Raw genomic sequence first — 17,898 nt, forward strand, 5'->3', positions numbered from 1 at the left:
GTATTAGGCAAAAAGTGTTCAGGGATTTCTATTTAGAGTAATGGGAAGGATTCAGAAACAGTTGGTGTAGTTGATAGCTGCTTCTGCATACAAGGATCAGCAGAGTTGCCTCTACTTGAAAGTGGATTTGAGGAATGTGAAGTCATGTAAATGTAACTGGAAGACAAGAGGGGCAAAAGTAAACCTAGGACTTTATGGCAATAAACAATAGCCCAAGGAAGATACATGGACTCTATGAAGAGTACTGTTTATAATATTGGAAGTCTTTAATCAAATGTCTTGAAGATAACTCACTAATGTAAACTTGTGCAATGCAGGAAGCAAAGAAGTTATTTCTGGTTACTTGGTTTCCTGAAACTTTGTTTTGCTTTATTATAAAGTGGTGATTTTTGTTACTTGTGTGTTGTTGTATCTTATTGATAATGTTTAAAATAAATTCAGTACAATGAAAGAAACAAAAAATTTAACTTCTCATTTAAAAATAATCACCATGAGGGCACAATAATTTTTGGCCAATACAACCTAAATTTCATAAACTCAATTTCTTCAGGAAAAACGCCAAGAGAAACACAATTTTAGATACATTGTTTAAAAAGATGTTTCAGCAGTTTTCTAATATGTCCAGATGAAGATAAAAATAGAGATACATTCAGACAGAAGAGAATAAATATACCTGTAAAAGAAATGCTGCATTTGATATGAGACTGCTATTTTTTTCTCCTTTCTATTGTTCTATCATTATTATTACTATTAACATTTTGCTTGGTCAATAGGACATGATTGGGTAATTGCTGAGGTTGGCCCAGGCCCTTCGATGAGATATTTTTACTACAACAATGTTAATTTAATTGTTGTGGTTATGTTCATGTGAATGCATAAGAGAATGCCTCTGTTCTTAAGTGAAATACTACAAGAATAATTAAAGAAACTGACATATTTTAAACCTACATTTAAAATTGTTAAAGACAACCTTATACAAGGAATATGAAACAATGTTAAATCAGTCAAAAATGAAATTAAATAAAGACCATTCACATGTGATGGTTTCCCTACTCATGAAGGCACAGCATCAGATTAGGGTGAGATTACACTGACCTGCTTTCAAGGGATATTAGTAGATTGGTTACAGTACTGTGCCACTTGGGCAAATTTCACATGGCTTCAGCAAATTTGGGAATGGAGAGGTTGGGGAAGTCTTCTTCCTTTGCTAATAAACTTGTTTTCAGATCTGGAACTAAATACGTGCCACATTTGTGGTTAATCCCTCCCAACTCCAGCACCACATAAAAGGGGGACATGGGGAGGACATTCACAGTTACATGTGCATAATTATAAAAGATGGAGCCAGTGAATTTTGGCTCCAAAAACATGGATATCCCTCATTGCAATGAAAACTCCTCTACCATACAACAAAAAATATTCAGTGTGTACCATCATGTCTGCCCACTGGGAGTCTCTATACATGTCCACAAACATGCCTCCTATGCACTCAACACAAGAAATATCAGCCTCTGCGTTAATCATGTGTTCTCTTTATCACAGGACCACCTTGACTGTCATTCAACATTTAGGCCCAAAATGAGATTTCTGGCAATCATAAATAGAGCAGGAATCCCATCACTAAGACTGCCATGAACCAATCCTTATATCAGCTATAAAACATGGACAGGGCAGTCACCACAAAGTTGTCCAAGTTTCCCTGACTTAAAGTGGGTTCCTTGACTGCACATGATCATGCCTCATGGTAGGCTCTGCTAAGTGAGTACGTGGGATGCTAAGTTGCTTGTCTTAGATACAGAAGTTGTTTCTGTGCCATTGGAAAAAAGGCAGGCCCAGGCTTGGACAGGGTCACTTCATTAAAGTTCCCCCTACCATGCACCCAATTGGAATTTGCCATTGGGAATTCCTGTATAGCTTCCTCCAAGGAGAGTCAAATGCTAAACATCCATTGGGGCTGCAGGTGATGTTTGGGGTGCAGAATAATCCTCACATACAACAAACTGCACAGGCCACAACACCTGAAACATCACCTGGACACTTGGGGATCCCATTATATTTTCAGACCACAGGGCAGCCCTTGTATAGAGCCCTGCTGCTTAGCAACCTGTTGCCTATTGTATGGCTGGAGGTGTTCAGCATAATTTGCACATACACATTCAAATCTCCCACTAGAATTCTATGCCACTTTGGAACTTGGGCTATCACTGTCTCCTCCACATGTTGAAGCCCCAATGAGATTTCTTCCCAGAAGTTTCTTATTTTGGGATTTCCTGCTGTATATTAGGCACACCAGGGTTCAGGGATTTGTATTTGGAGTAAATGGAAAGATTCATAAGCAGTTGGTGTGGCATGTAGCTCCTTGTGCACATGAGGCTCAGCAGAGAATCTTCTATTTGAAAGTGGATATGAGGGATGTGGAGAATTGTAACTGTAACTAGATGACAAGAGAGGAGAAAATTAAACCTAGGACTGTGCAGCAATAATACATCAAGGAATATACATGGACTGTATGAATATTACTGTTTATAATATTACAAATCTATAATCAAATGCTTAGAAGATAGCCCATTATGCATACTGGTGCAATGCAGGAAGCAAAAAAGTTATTTCAGGTTACTTGCTTTCCTGAAAATTTGCTTTGCTTTAATATAAAGTGGTGATTTTTGATACCTGTGTGTTGTTGTAGTTTATAGATAATGATTCAAATGAATTCAATACAATGAAGAAACAAAATTTATGCTGCTCATTTAAAAGAATATCAACATGAGAGCACAATAATTTTCTGCCAATACAGCCTAAAATTCATAAACTCAATTTCATCAGGAAGAACCTCTGAAAAGAAAGACAATTGGTGGGATATTATTTAAGTGGATGTTTCAGCAGTATTCTAATATGTCCAGATGAAGGAAATAATTGAGATATATTCACATGAAAGAGAATAAACATACCTGTAAAAAATGCTACATTTAACATGAGATTGGACACTATTTTTGTGTTGCACCTTTCTACATTTCTATCATTACTACAATTCACATTTTGCATGGTGGACAGGACACAATTGGGTGATTGTTGAGGTGGGGCCAGGCCCCTAGATGAGATATTTATACTACATCCAGGTTAATTTAATTATTATTGTAATGTTCCTGAGAATACAGAAGAGAATGCTTCTGTACTTAAGTGAAATGCTACAGGAGTAAAGAAACAGAGATTTTTATTCATAAATTTAAAATTGTTAAAACCTTGTTTTACAAGAAATATGAAACAATTTTAAATCGGTAAAAAACTTAAATAAAGACAGTTCATATGTGTTGGTTTTCCTCCTCATCATGGCAGAAAGTCAAATCAGGTTGTGATTGCACTGACCTGCTTTTGTGGGATCTGACAGGAATGGTCAAAGTCCATGCCACTTGGGACTAATACCCTGGACTTCAGCAAATTTGGGAATGGAGATGTAGGGGAAATCTTTTTCCTTTGCTAATAAACTTGCCTTCAGATTTGGAGCAAAATATGTGCCACATTTGTGGTTAATCCCTCTCAACTGCTGCACCATGTAAAAGGGGTATATGGGGTGGGCATTCACAGTTACATGTGTATCATTCTAACTGATAGAGCAGGGGAATTTTGGCTCCCAGAACAGGAATGTCCCTCAGTGCAATGATAATTCCTGGGCCAAGCAACAAACTATATTCAGTGTGCACCATCATGCTTGCCCTCTGGGAGCCTCCATACCTGTCCTCAATCATGCCTCCAACCCATTCAACACAAGAAATATCACCCTCTCCATGTAACATGTGTTCTCTTCATCACAGGAGAACCTTGAGTGTCACTCAGCATTTAGGCCCCGAATGAGATTTCTGGCAAGCATAAATAGACCAAGAAATTTCAAGACTAACACAGTCATAAACCAATCCTCATGTCAGCTATAAACAGTGGACAGGGCAGACACCTTGAATCTGTCCAAATTTCCCTGAATTAAGATGGGTTCATTGATTGCACATGGGAATGCCTCATTGTAGGCTCTTCTAAGTGAGCAGATGGGATGCTAAGCTGCTTGTCTTACACCAGTGGTAATATCTGTGCCATTGGAAAAAAAAGGCAGGCCCATGCTTGGCCAGCATCACTTCATTAAACTTCCCCCTACCACCCATCCAACTGGAATTTGCCCTTGGGCATTCCTGTAAAGCTTCCTCCAGGTACAGTCAAATCCTCACCACCCATTGGGGCTTTAGGACATCCTCAAGACTGCAGAATAATTCTCATATACCTACAACAAACTGCAGAGGCCACAACACCTCCACCATCACCTGCACATTTGGGGATCCCATCATATTTTCAAACCACAGCACAGCCATTTGGATAGAGCCCTGTTGTTTAGCAATCTGAAGCCTATTGTGAGGTAGGAGATGTTCAGCATAATTTGTGCATGTGCATTCCAAGCACATGCTGGATTTCTATGCCTCTTTGGAATCTGGCTGACACTGTCTCTTCCACAGGTTTGAGCCCTAGTGAGACTTCTTCCCTGAGGTTTCTTAACTTGGGATTTCCTGCTCTATATTAGGCACACCAGGGTTTAGGGATTCCTATTTGGAGTAAAGGGAAAGATTCAGAAACAATTGGTGTGGTGTGTAGCTGCTTGTGCACATTAGGGTCAGCAGAGAAGCCTCTGTTTGAAAGTGGATATGAGAGGTATTATGTCATGTAACTGTAACTAGTTGACGAGAGGGTGAAAATGGTTTTCTAGGACTGTGTGACAATACACAATTCCCCAAGGTAGATGCATGGACTGTACAAAGAGTACTGTTTATAATATTAGAAATCTTTATTCAAATGCCCTGCAAATAACCCATTAACCCAAACTTGTGCAATGCAGGAAGCAAAGAAGTTTTTTCAGGTTACTTGCTTTCCTGAAACTTTGCTTTGCTTTATTATAAAGTGGTGATTTTTGATAACTGTGTTGTTGTAGCTTATAGATAATGTTTAGAATGAATTCAATACAATGAAATAAACAAAAGTTCAACTTCTCATTTGAAAATAATCACCATGAAGGCACAAGAATTTTCTGTGAATACAACCTATAATTCCTAATCTCAATTTTGTCAGGAAAAAACCCTAAAAGAAACAATTTGAGGTATATTCTTTAAAAGGAAGTTTCAGCAGTTTTCTAATATGTCCAGATGAAGGAAATAATTAAGATATATTCAGATGAAAGAGAATAAATATACCTGTAATAGAAATGCCATGTTTGACATGAGAGTGGACACTATTTTTTGTGCCTTTCAACATTTCTATCATTATTGTTACTATTAACATTTTGCTTGGTTGATATGATATGATTGGGCCTAAATCAAACACCACAATTACATGGAACTTTGAATAGGAATTGAGATACTGTAGGTTAGTATATGTTAGAGTGAAATAGTGACACATCCCAAAGTAACTTTGGCAGATAATAAAAAATATATTCACAAACTCCTCCCTGCCCTGAGGAGCTGGGGGAAGGTGCAGAAATATTGGACTTTTTCACCTGGACTGGTGTTGTTGTTGTCACAAACATGGGGGCTGTTGGTCTGATGCACTGAGCCCTCAGTCATGGGACTTGCACTTATGAAGCTAGTTACTGCAAAGGAGAGGCTAAACTTGCTTATAATTGTGTATAAGAGTCTCCCCCTGAGTACCTCTTTGTTGTTCAGATGTGGCTGTCTGTCTGTCTAACTGAGCCACCTCAGCTCGTGAACTCACTGCATTCCCCCCTACATGAGACCTGACTCCCAGGGGTGTAACTGTCCCTGGCAATGCAGGATATGACTCCTGGTGATGAATCTGGACCTGGCATTGTGGGATTGAGAATATCTCCTTGACCAAAAGGGGGATGCAAAATGAGATGAATAGCTTCATTGGCTGAGAGGTTTCAAATGGATTTGAGAAGTCACCGTGGTGGACATTGTTATGCACTATATAGATAACACCTCTTAGGTTTTAATGTATTGGAATAGCTAGAAGTAAATACCTGAAACTACCAAACTCCAACCCAGCAGTCTGGACTTCTGAAGATGATTATATAATAATGTAGATTACAAGAGGTGACAGTGTGATTGTGAAAACCTTGTGGAACACACTCCCTTTTTCTAGTGTATGGATGGATGAGTAGAAAAATGGGAATAAAAACTAAATGACAAATAGGGTGGGATGGGGTGGTTTTGGTGTTCTTTTTAACTTTTATTTTTTATTCTTATTCTGATTCTTTCTGATGTAAGGAAAATGTTCAGAAATAGGTTGTGGTGATGAGTGCATAACTATGTGATCATACTGTGAACAGTTGATTGCATACCATGGATGATTGTATGCTATGTGAATATATTTCAATAAAACTGAATTTAAAAATAAAATTAAAAAAAAAAAACCTTCAAGCTGCAAAATTGCCCAGTTGCAGCAGAGAGTTATGAAGCTTTCTGGAATCTCATGCAATAAGATGATTTGTAAGCACAATAACCCAAACAATATTTTTCAGTGCTATTTTATCTTTTGATTTTGCTTTCTCCCTGGTAGCTTTAACTTAGATGGGTGCATGGAGATTTATAGTGTTAATCTAGAAAAATAATATTGAGGAGGATTATTATTGTTATTATTAGATAACAATCTACTTACAGAAATAAACTTGTGTTGTGTTCCATAAATTATGACACTGCAAAAATATCAAGATGGAATTGAACAACTTTCTTAAAGTCAGAAATTTTAAAATGGATGTGGTCTGAGGTTTTCTATGAACTTCAGAACAAGTTGGAATAATTATTTAGCAACTGGAAAAACATGATGTACAAATTTCAAATGCTTTCTGAGGGAGAAGTATTTCCTGATGGTTTTCTCTCTCCATTAAATGACAGGGTATCTGACCAGCTAATGAAGAACAGAGCTTACAGGACACAAAGGAAGAACAACCACTTGCAAATGTCTACATGCCCCTGGACTAACAAGAGAGAATATGGAAAAATAGAGGGAACTGTGGCTACCAAGTTGCAGCTTTGGTGGGGAATTCTTCATACCTGCAATGACTCCCACTGTACCCCAGTCCCAGGACTCAGCCTCAGAAGAGAAGAGGCAACATAATCTCCTCTACTTTATAATCCTATAATACCCAGGGATTAAAGTTCAAATGCCTAGAATGTCCCTTCTGGCCAGCTCTGACAATCTGATATGTAAAATACTTTTTTCAAGTGCTACATCTCCAATTGAGACATAAAACTCTACATTAACAATGGCAACTTCTATCAGTTATGATCAACAATGCTACTACCCCAAACCTCCAAAGACCAGTGGCTTAAAGTAGTAAGCATTCATTTTGCTTTGGGGTCTATGATTTGGCACTTTAGGCTCCATTAAGCTGAGCAGTTCTTCTGGTCTCAACTGAGCTCACTCTCAAGTGTGTTGGGGGGCAGTGTCAGCCAGCTGTTGTCTGATCCAGGATGGCTTTGGGTGTAATGATGACTGGGACAAGTCAGCTCTTGTCATGTTTCAACTTACAGCAGGCCAACCAGACACTCACAGAGGAACAAGACTGTTATCAGAAATATGTAAGCAATTGTTCAGACCTTGGCTTGGGTTACATTTGCTAACATCCCATTATCCAAAACAATTCACATGGGTGAGTCCAAAGTCAAGGGAAAAGAAGACTGCACAATGCAGAGGACACTGCAGATTTAAAAGAAAAACAGAGTGTGGGCAAGGAGGCATGTAGAATAGGAACTATGATGTCATCAATCTATCACATATTTTTAATACCAAAAAGTTTCTCTACTGTTTGAGCCAAGGATATCCTGAGTAGGCCAGTTACTTTCTAGCATGTCTAACCTTTAGTTTAGGACTCCAAAATCTAGAACTATCCACTCAAGCAAGTATACCTATCTAGTCCATTAATTCCAAAACAGTGGAACTTGGGTCATTGAAGAATTATGATTAGTCATAAATGAAATTTAATTACTAGTAAGTAAACAAAATTAGTTTATATTCCAATAACATAAGAGACTATGGTAAGTCCCTTTTTATTCTGAACTTATCCAGTGCAATTTATTCTCCAAAAGAATAGCAAACCCTGGAGGAAGCAGGAAAAAGATTGTTTTTTTTTTTTTTTTTTGCCTAATGCAAACAAATACAAGTTAGATGTGAGTAACTCAATGAGGTTCTGTGAAATGATGACATAAAATCATATCTTAGAAAATGTGATATGAAAGGCATAAGTATCCTGAATAATAATGTACAAAAATAAATTGGAAATCTAAGATGTATTTACTCAAAATAATCATATTTTGCTTAGGGGTCTATGGCTTGGCACTTTAGGCTGCATTCAGTTGAACAGTTCTTCTGGTCTCAACTGAGCTCACTGTCATGTGTGCTGGGGGCAATGTTGTGCAGCTATTGTCTGATCCAGGATGGTTTTGGATGTAATGATGACTGGGACAATTCAGCTCTGCTCATTCACTTAATATTGGTATATTAAGGCATTTTGATGATTAGGTCTGCATTGGGTGCTTTGGAAGCAAATACTGTCCTTACCTTCAAACTGTCTTATACTTGAAGCAGAATGTTCAGCTATGGTGCTTACTTGTTGCATGTATTTGATTGATATCAAACTTTTTCTCTGAATGGTTGAATATGATTCAAATATCTTGGGTTAAATTAATTTTTAGCTCCATCTGCTGAGACAGGAACACCCAAATATTTGCTTTGGATGGTTAAATGTTTCCTTAGAAGGAAATGATAGCATAAATCAAGTTCTTTGTATTCATTCTCTTGTAATAAATTCAGAAATAAGCCTTCTTGATCACTGACACAATCTATACATGTTTTGTAAACTCTTAATCTGATCACCTGATTTGGATATTTGATCATGTTTTAATATTCTAGCTAGCAGGACCACAGCTCTTAAAGTTATTTAAATTAACTGATTGGATTTTGCATATCTTATCATTTTTCAAGACTCTGATCAAAACAGTAAAGTCATAGTAATGATAGTTATTTCATAACAAAATTAATTTGAATAGAACCATCCTTCTATCCAGACACAAGAATTATACCTCATTCCTGGCTCAATTCTTTTCTAGCTGGTTATCCATGAAGTTTCTCTTCTCTTTCTTGATCCACTTTGTTTCTATCTCCAGCCCAGGATAGAACACTTTCTCTAAGAAACTGCTGCACTACCAATTTTTAGTCTTCTTATCCTTTTTTTTCCTGAGAATAAAATATGGAAGCAGATCACACAGTACAGTGTGATAGAAGTGCTAACAGCAGCAGGCATCCTTTTATCCTATTACCTTTATTGTCAGCACATAGATTGTTCTAGACAGCTGGTTGGGGCTGAGGGGCTTCCTGAGGTCATAGAACATAGCAAATCTCCTCAGCCAGGGGGAATCCTACAGAGCTCTAGGAAAATAAAGTCTTTTCAGCAATGCTTAATTCAGAAAAAATTATATCTGTATCTTTCTTTTGTACAGGAGAGCCATCCCTTACCTTCCCTCAATTTTCTGTTCTAGGTGTCATAAGAAAAAGCAAAATTATGAAAGTAGCTCTTTATAACAGATGCATTGGTTTATCTCTAAATCTAAGTGCAAATTGAGTAGACCTTGAAAATAAGGAAAAGGAACCATCACTCAGAATTGTATGGTGTTTTGGAAATACTAGGTGTGCCAGTTTGAATGTATTGTGTCCCCCAAATGCCATTATCTTTGTGGTCTTGTGGGACAGACGTTTTGGTGCTGGTTAGATTTGCTTGGAATGTGCCCCACCAAGCTGTGGGTGGTAACTTTGGTGGGATACTCCCATGGAGGTGTGACCACACCCATTCAGGGTGGGCCTTGATCAGTGGAGCCATATAAAACATGCTGACTCAAAGAGACTGAACGCAGTGCAGCTGTGAGTGATGTTATTTGAAGAGGAGCAAGCTTGCTAGAGAGGAATGTCCTGGGAGAAGCCATTTTGAAACCAGAACTTTGGAGCAGATGCCAGCCATGTGCCTTCCCAGCTAACAGAGGTTTTCCAGATGCTATTTGCCATCCTCCAGTGAAGGTACCCGATTACTGATGTGTTACCTTGGACACTTTATGGTCTTAAGACTGTAACTGTGTAGCCAAATAAACCCCCTTTTTATAAAAGCCAATCCATCTCTGGTGTTTTTCATTCTGCAGCATTAGCAAACTAAGACACTAGGGAATAAAAAGACAACTTTAGGTCTTCCTACTCTTGAACAAAAAGTAAAAGATCTTTCTAATAGCTAAATTGTACCACATGAACTAAAATTGCAAATTCTGTTTTCTTTTTCTCCCATTATCAAATACCCCAGAATGTGATTCATAATTGCTGTTGCTATACCCTGTCCAGGCTTCCCCTATATTAACCCTTTAACTCTTGACTTCTATCTCAGTAACAGGGCTGGCATAGTTCCCTTGAAGTTCACCAAGGCTTCCCTGCATTTCTCTTTACTTGCATTATTTTCATTTGTATCATACAAACAGAAAAGTGTATAAAAAAAAATCAATAAGTTATCACAAACAAAACACCTGTGAATTCACCTCCCAGGGCAAGAAATAGATTATCAGCAACCCAGCAGCCCTCCCTCCTGCCCCTTCCCAAATATTAAGCTCTCTATCCTTCACAAAGGCAATCACTACCATTATGCCTATCACTGAAGTTGAGTATTCCCTGTTTTTGGACATCATGTGGATGAAATCATGTATTTACCTTATTATGAAATTGTTACTGGCTTATTTCACTCAGGGTACTCAAAGTTGGTGAGGTTCATCCATGTCCATGTCACCACAGGCAGCAGCAGCATATCAATTTTCATTGTTTTTGGGTGTGTGTACTGTATGACTACTCCACTATTCCATTTATCCATATTGCTATTGATGTGCATTTCTATTGTTTACAGTAATTGGTTATAATAAATAATGCAGCTATGAGCACATTAAAAAAAAGAATATCACCATGAGAGCAGAGTAATTTTCTGACAATACAACCTAAAATTCATAAACTCAATTTCATCAGGAAGAACCTCTGAAAAGAAACACAGTTTGAGGAGTATTCTTTAAATGGATGGTTCAGCAGTTTTCTAATATGTCCAGATGAAGGAAATAATTGAGATACATTCAGATGAAAGAGAATAAATATACATGTAAAAGAAATGCCATATTTGTTATGAGACAGGACACTATTTATGTTTTGTGCCTTTCTACATTTCTACCATTATTATTACTATTAAATTTTACATGGTCGATAGGACATGATTCAATAATTGTTGAGGTGGGGCCAGGCCCCTACATGAGATATTTGTACTACAACAAGGTTAATTTAATGATTGTGGTAAAGTTCCTGAGAATACGTAAGAGAATGCCTCTGTTCTTAAGTGAAATACTACAGGACTGCTTAAAGAAAATGACATTTTTTAAACATAAATTTAAAAATGTTAAAGAAAACCTAATAATACATTGAATATGAAACAATGTTATATTGGTGAAAAATATTTGATAAAGATGGTTCAAATGTGTTGGATTCCCTCCTCATGATTGCACAGGGATAGATCATGGTGAGATTGCACTGACCTGTTTTCATGAGATATGAGAGGAATGGGCACAGTCAGTGCCACTTGGGCCTGCTACCCTAGGCTTCAGTAAATTCAGGAATGGAAAGATTGGGGAAGGCTTCTTCCATTGCTAATAAACTTTCTTCAGATCTGGAACAAAATGTATGCCACATTGTGGTTAATCTCTCCCAAACCCAGCACCATGTAAAAGGGTGACTTGGGGTGGGCATTCATATTTACATGTGTATCATTTTAACTGACAGAGCCTGGGTATGTTGGCTCCAAGATCAGGGATATCCCTCAGAGCAATGATAATTTCTGGAAAAATAAACAAACAATATTCAGTGTACACCATCATGTCTGCCCTCTGGGAGTCTCCATCTATGTCCCCAGTCATGTCTACAAACAACTCAACACAAAAAATATCATCCTTTCCACGAATCATGTGTTCTCTTCATCACAAGAACACCATGACTGTCACTCAGCATTTAGGCCCAGAATGAGATTTCTAGCATGCATAAGTAGAACAAGAAATCCCACCACTAAGACAGGCATGAGGCATTCCTAACATCAGCTATACAGAGGAGACAGGGCAGAAACTTCAAAGTTGTCCAAATTTCCCTGACTTAAAGTGGCTTCATTGCACATGGGCATGCCTCATGGTAGGCTCTGCTGAGAGAATACACGTGATGCTAAGCTGCTTGTCTTAGATACAGTGATTATTTCTGTGCCACCGGAAAAGAAAAGGCAGGCCCAAGCTTGGACAGGGGACCTTCATTAAAGTTACCCCTACCCCACACCCAACAGAAATTTGCCCTTGGGCATTCCTGTATAGCTTGCTCCAGGTAGTCAAGCCCTAACCATATGTGGGTGCTGCCAGTGATGCTTAGGGCTGCATAATCATCCTCATATACCTACTACAAACTACACAGGCCACAAAACCTCCACCATCATGAGCACACTTGGGGATCCCATTATATTTTCAGACAACAGAACAGCCATTGGGACAGAGCCATGTTGCTTAGCAACCTGATGACTCCTGTGTAATTTGCATATGCACATTACAAGCACTGCTATAATTCTGTGCCTCTTTGGAACCAGGTCTGACACTGTCTCCTCCACATGTTCAAGTCCCAGTGAGATTTCTTCCCTGAGGTTTCTTAACTTGGGATTTCCTGCTGTATATTAGGAACACTGGGGTACAGGGATTCCTATTTGGATTAATGGGAAGGATTCAGAAACACTTGATGTGATGTGCAACTGCTTGTGCACACAAGGCTCAGCAGAGGAGCCTCGGTTTGAAAGTGGATATGAAGGATGTGAAGTCATGTAACTGATACTAGATGACAAGAAGGGGAAAAAGGAAACCTAGGACTATGCAGCAATAAACAATACCGCAAGGAAGATACATGGACTGCATGAAGAGTACTGGTTATAATATTAGAAATCTTATTCAAATACCTTGAATTTAACCCATTAATGCAAACATGTCCAATATGAGAAGAAAAGAAGTTATTTGAGGTTACTTGCTTTACTGAAACTCTGCTTTGCTTTATTATAAACAGGTGATTTTTGATACTTGTGTGTTGCTGTACCTTAGAGATAGTGTTGAAAATGAATTCAATACAATGGAAGAAACAAAAATTTAACTTCTCATTTAAAAATAATCACCATGAGATCACAATAATTTTCTGCCAATACAACTGAAAATTCATAAATTCAATTTCATAAGGAAAAAATCCCTAAAAGAAACACAGTTTGAGGTATATTCTTTAAAGGGATGTTTCAGCTGTTTCTAATATGTCCAGATGAAGGAAGTAATTGAGATATACTCAGATGAAAGAGCATAAATATACCTGTAAAAGAAATGCCATTTCATATGAGGCTGGACCCTATTTCTGTTTCATGGCTTTATACATTTCTGTCATTATTATTACTATTAACATTTTGATTTGTTGATAGGACAAGATTGGTTAATTTTTGAAGTGGGGCCAGGCCCCTAGATGAGATAACTTTACTACAACCAGGTTAATTTAATGATTGTGGTAATCTTCCTGTGAACACATAAGAGAATGCTTCTGTTCTTAAGTGAAATACTATAAGAATAATTAAAGAATCTTACATTTTTTAAACATAAATTTAAAATTTTTGAAGAAAACCTTACTATACAAGGAATATGAAACGCTGTCAAATCAATGCAAAAAGAAATTAAGTAAAGACAGTTCCCATGTGTTGGTTAACCTCCTCATGATGGCACAGGATAAGATTAGGGTGAGATTGCATTGACCTGCTTTCATGGGATATGAGAGGAATGGGCACAGTCAGTGCCACTTATGACTACTCCCCAAGGTTTCAGGAAATTCAGGAATAGAAAGGTTGGAAAGTTTTCTACCATTGCTAATAAACTTCATTCAGATCTGGAACAAAATATGTGCCACATTGTGGTTAATCTCTCCCAAACCCAGCATTGTGTAAAAGGGAGACTTGGGGTGGGCATTCACAGCTTCATGTCTATCATTTTAACAGACAGAGCCAAGGTATGTTGTCTCCCAAGACAGGGATATACCTCAAGGAAATGAAAATTCCAGGACCAAGGAACAAACAATATTCAGAGTACACCATCATGCATGCCCTCTGGTAGTCTCCATCCCTGTCCTCAATCATTCCACCAATGCACTCAACACAAAATATATCACCTCTCCATGTATCATGTGCTCTCTTCATCATGGGAACACCATGACTGTCACTCAGCATTTAGGCCCAGAATGAGATTTCTGGCTGTCATGAATAGAGCAACATATCCCACCACTGAGACAGTCATGAGGCAATCCTAATATCAGGTATACACAGTGGACAGAGCAGACACTTCAAATCTGTCCAAATTTCCCTGAATTAAAGTGGGTTCATTGACTGCACATGGGCACGCCTCATGGTAGACTCTGCTAAGTGATTACATGGGATGCTAACTTGCTTGTCTTAGATACAGAAGTTATTTCTATGCCATTGGAAAAAAAAGGCAGGCCCAGACTTGGACAGGGGCACTTCATTATAGTTACCTCTACCCCACAACCAATAGGAATTTGCCCTTGGGCATTCCTGTATAGCTAACTCCAGGTAGAGTCAAACCCTCAGCATATGTCGGTGCTGCCAGTGATCCTCAGGGATGCATAATCATCCTCATATACCTACTACAAACTGCACAGGCCACAACTACATTGTCACCTACACACTTGGGGATTCCATATTTTCAGACCACAGAACACCCATAGAGACTGAGCCATGTTCCTTAACAACCTGATGACAATTATGAGATAGGAGAGGGTCAGCATAATTTTCATGTGTGGATTCCAAGCACCTCAGAATTCTCTGCCACTTTGGAACATGGGCTGACACTGTCCCCTCAACATGTTTGAGTCCCAGTGAGATTTCTTCCCTGAGGTTTCTTAACATGGGATTTCCTGCTGTATATTAGGCACACTGGGGTACAGGGATTCCTATTTGGGATAATTGGAAGGATTCAGAAACACTTGATGTGATGTGCAGCTGCTTGTGCACACAAGGCTCAGCAGAGGAGCCTCTATTTGAAAGTGGATATGAAGGATGTGAAGTCATGTAACTGGTACTAGATGACAAGAGGGGTAAAAAGGAAAGGTAGGACAGTGCAGAAATCAACAATAACCCAAGGAAGATACATGGACTGTATGAAGAGTACTGATTATATTATTAGAAATCTTATCCAATGCCTTGAATTTAACCCATTAATCAAACCTGTGCAATGCGAGATGCAAAGAAGTTATTTCAGGTTACTTGTATCCTGAAACTTTGTTTTGCTTTATTATAAAGTGGTGATTTTTGATACTTGTGCGTTGCTGTACCTTAAAGATAATGTTTAACATGAATTCAATACGATGAAAGAAATGAAAATTTAACTTCTCATGTAAAGATAATCACCATGAGGACACAATAATTTTCTGCCAATACAACTTAAAATACATAAACTCTATTTCATCAGGTAAAACCCCTAAAAGAAACACAATTTGAGGAATATTCTTAAAAGGATGTTTCAGCAGTTTTCTAATATGTCTAGATGAAGGAAGTAATTGAGATATATTCAGGTGAATGAGAATTAATATACCTGTAAAAGATATGTCACATTTAATATGAGACTGGACAATATTTTTGTTTTGTGCCTTTCTACATTTCTACCATTATTATTACTATTAACATTTTGCTTGGTCAAGAGGACATGATGGGGTAATTAGTGAGGTTGGGACAGGCCCCTGGATGAGATATTTATACTACAACCATGTTAATTTAATGTTTGATCTAATGTTCCTGAGAATACATAAGAAACTGCCTCTGTTCTTATGTGAGATACTACAGGACTAATTAAAACACTCACATTTTTTAAATATAAATTTATAATTGTTAAAGAAAACATAAAAGGAATATGAAACAAAGTTAAACCAGTGAAAATATTAAGTAAAGACAGTTCATATTTATTAGTTTCCCTCCTTATGAAGGCACAGGATCAGCTTGGGGTGAGATTACAATGACCTGCTTTCATTAGATATGAGAATAATGGTCACAGTCAGTGCCACTGGACATACTTCCTTGGGCTTCAGCAAATTTGGGAATGGAGAGGTGGGGAATTCTTCCATTTCTAAAAATCTTCCTTCAGATCTGGAATAAAGTAGGTGCACATTTGTGGTTAATATCTCCCAAGTCCATCACCATGTAAAAGGGTGACTTTGGTTGGACATTCACAGTTACATGTGTATCATTTTAACTGACAGAGCCAGGGAATATTGGCTACCAGGACAGGGCTATCCCTCAGAGCAATCATAATACCTGGACCAAGGAAAAAACTATATTCAGTGTACACCATCATGCATGCCTTTTGGGAGTTTCCATTCCTATCCTCATTCGTGCCTCCAACCCACTCAACATAAGAAATATCAGCCTCTCCATGTATCATGTGTTCTCTTCATCACAGGCCCACCTTGACTGTCACTCAACATGTAGGCCTAGAATGAGATTTCTGGCAATCATATATAGAGCAAGAAATCCCACCCCTAAGACAGCCATGAGTCAATCCTCATGTAAGCTATAAACAGTGGATAGGGCTGACACCTCAAAGTTGTCCAAATTTTCCTGACTTAAAGTGGTTTCATTAACTAAATGAGCACACGTGATGCTAAGCTGCTTGTCATAGAAACTTTGTTCATTTCTGTGCCATTGGAAAAAAAGGCAGGCCCATGATTGGCCAGGGGCACTTCATTAAAGTTCCCTCTACCACACATCCAATTGGTATTTGTCCTTGGGCATTCCTGTATAACTTCCACCAGGGAGAGTCAAACCCTCACCAACCATCAGGGTTGTGGGTGATCCTTGGGCCTGCAGAATAATCCTAATATACCTAAAACAAACTGCACATGCCAGAACACCTCCAACATCACCTGCACAATTGGAGATCTCATTATATTTTCAGACCACAGGCCAGACATTGGAATAGAGCACTGTTGCTTAACAACCTGATGCCTATCATGAGGTAGATGTTCAGCATAATTTGTGCATGTGCATTCCAAGCACCTGCTAGAATTCTATGCCACTTTGGAATGTGGGTTGACATGTCTCCTCCACATGTTTGAGCCCCAGTGAGATTTCTTCCCTGAGGTTTCTTAATTTTGGATTTCCTGCAGTGAATGAGGCACACCAGGTTTCAAGGATTCCTATTGGGATTAAAGGGAAAGCTTCAGAAACAGTTGGTTTGGTTTATAGTTGCTTGTGCACACTAGGCTCAGCAGAGAAGCCTCTAATTGATAGTGGATATAAGGGATATAAAGTTGTGTAACTGGAACTATATGACCATAGGGAGAAAAAGTAAACCTAGGACTGTGCAGCAATAAAGAATATCTCAATGAAGATACATGAACTGTATGAAGAATATTGTTTATAATATTAGAAACATTTTGTCAAATGCCTTGAAGATACCCCATTAATTCCAACATATGAAATGCAGGATAAAAAAAAGTTATTTCAGGTCACTTCTTTCCTGAAACTTTGCTTTATTATAAAGTGGTGATTTTTGATACCTATGTGTTTTACCTTATAGATAATGTTCAAAATGAATTCAAAGCAATGAAAGATACAAAAATTAAACTTCTCATTTAAAAGAAAATCACCATGAGTGCACAATAATTTTCTGCCAATGCAGCATAAAATTCATAAACTCAATTTCATCAGGAAGAACATCTGAAAGGAAACACAATTTGAGGAACATTCTTTAAATGGATGTTTCAGCAGTTTTCTAATATGTCCAGATGAAG

Source organism: Choloepus didactylus, chromosome 26 (genome assembly GCF_015220235.1).
Source record: "Choloepus didactylus isolate mChoDid1 chromosome 26, mChoDid1.pri, whole genome shotgun sequence".
In the NCBI taxonomy this organism is placed as follows: Eukaryota; Metazoa; Chordata; class Mammalia; order Pilosa; family Megalonychidae; genus Choloepus; species Choloepus didactylus.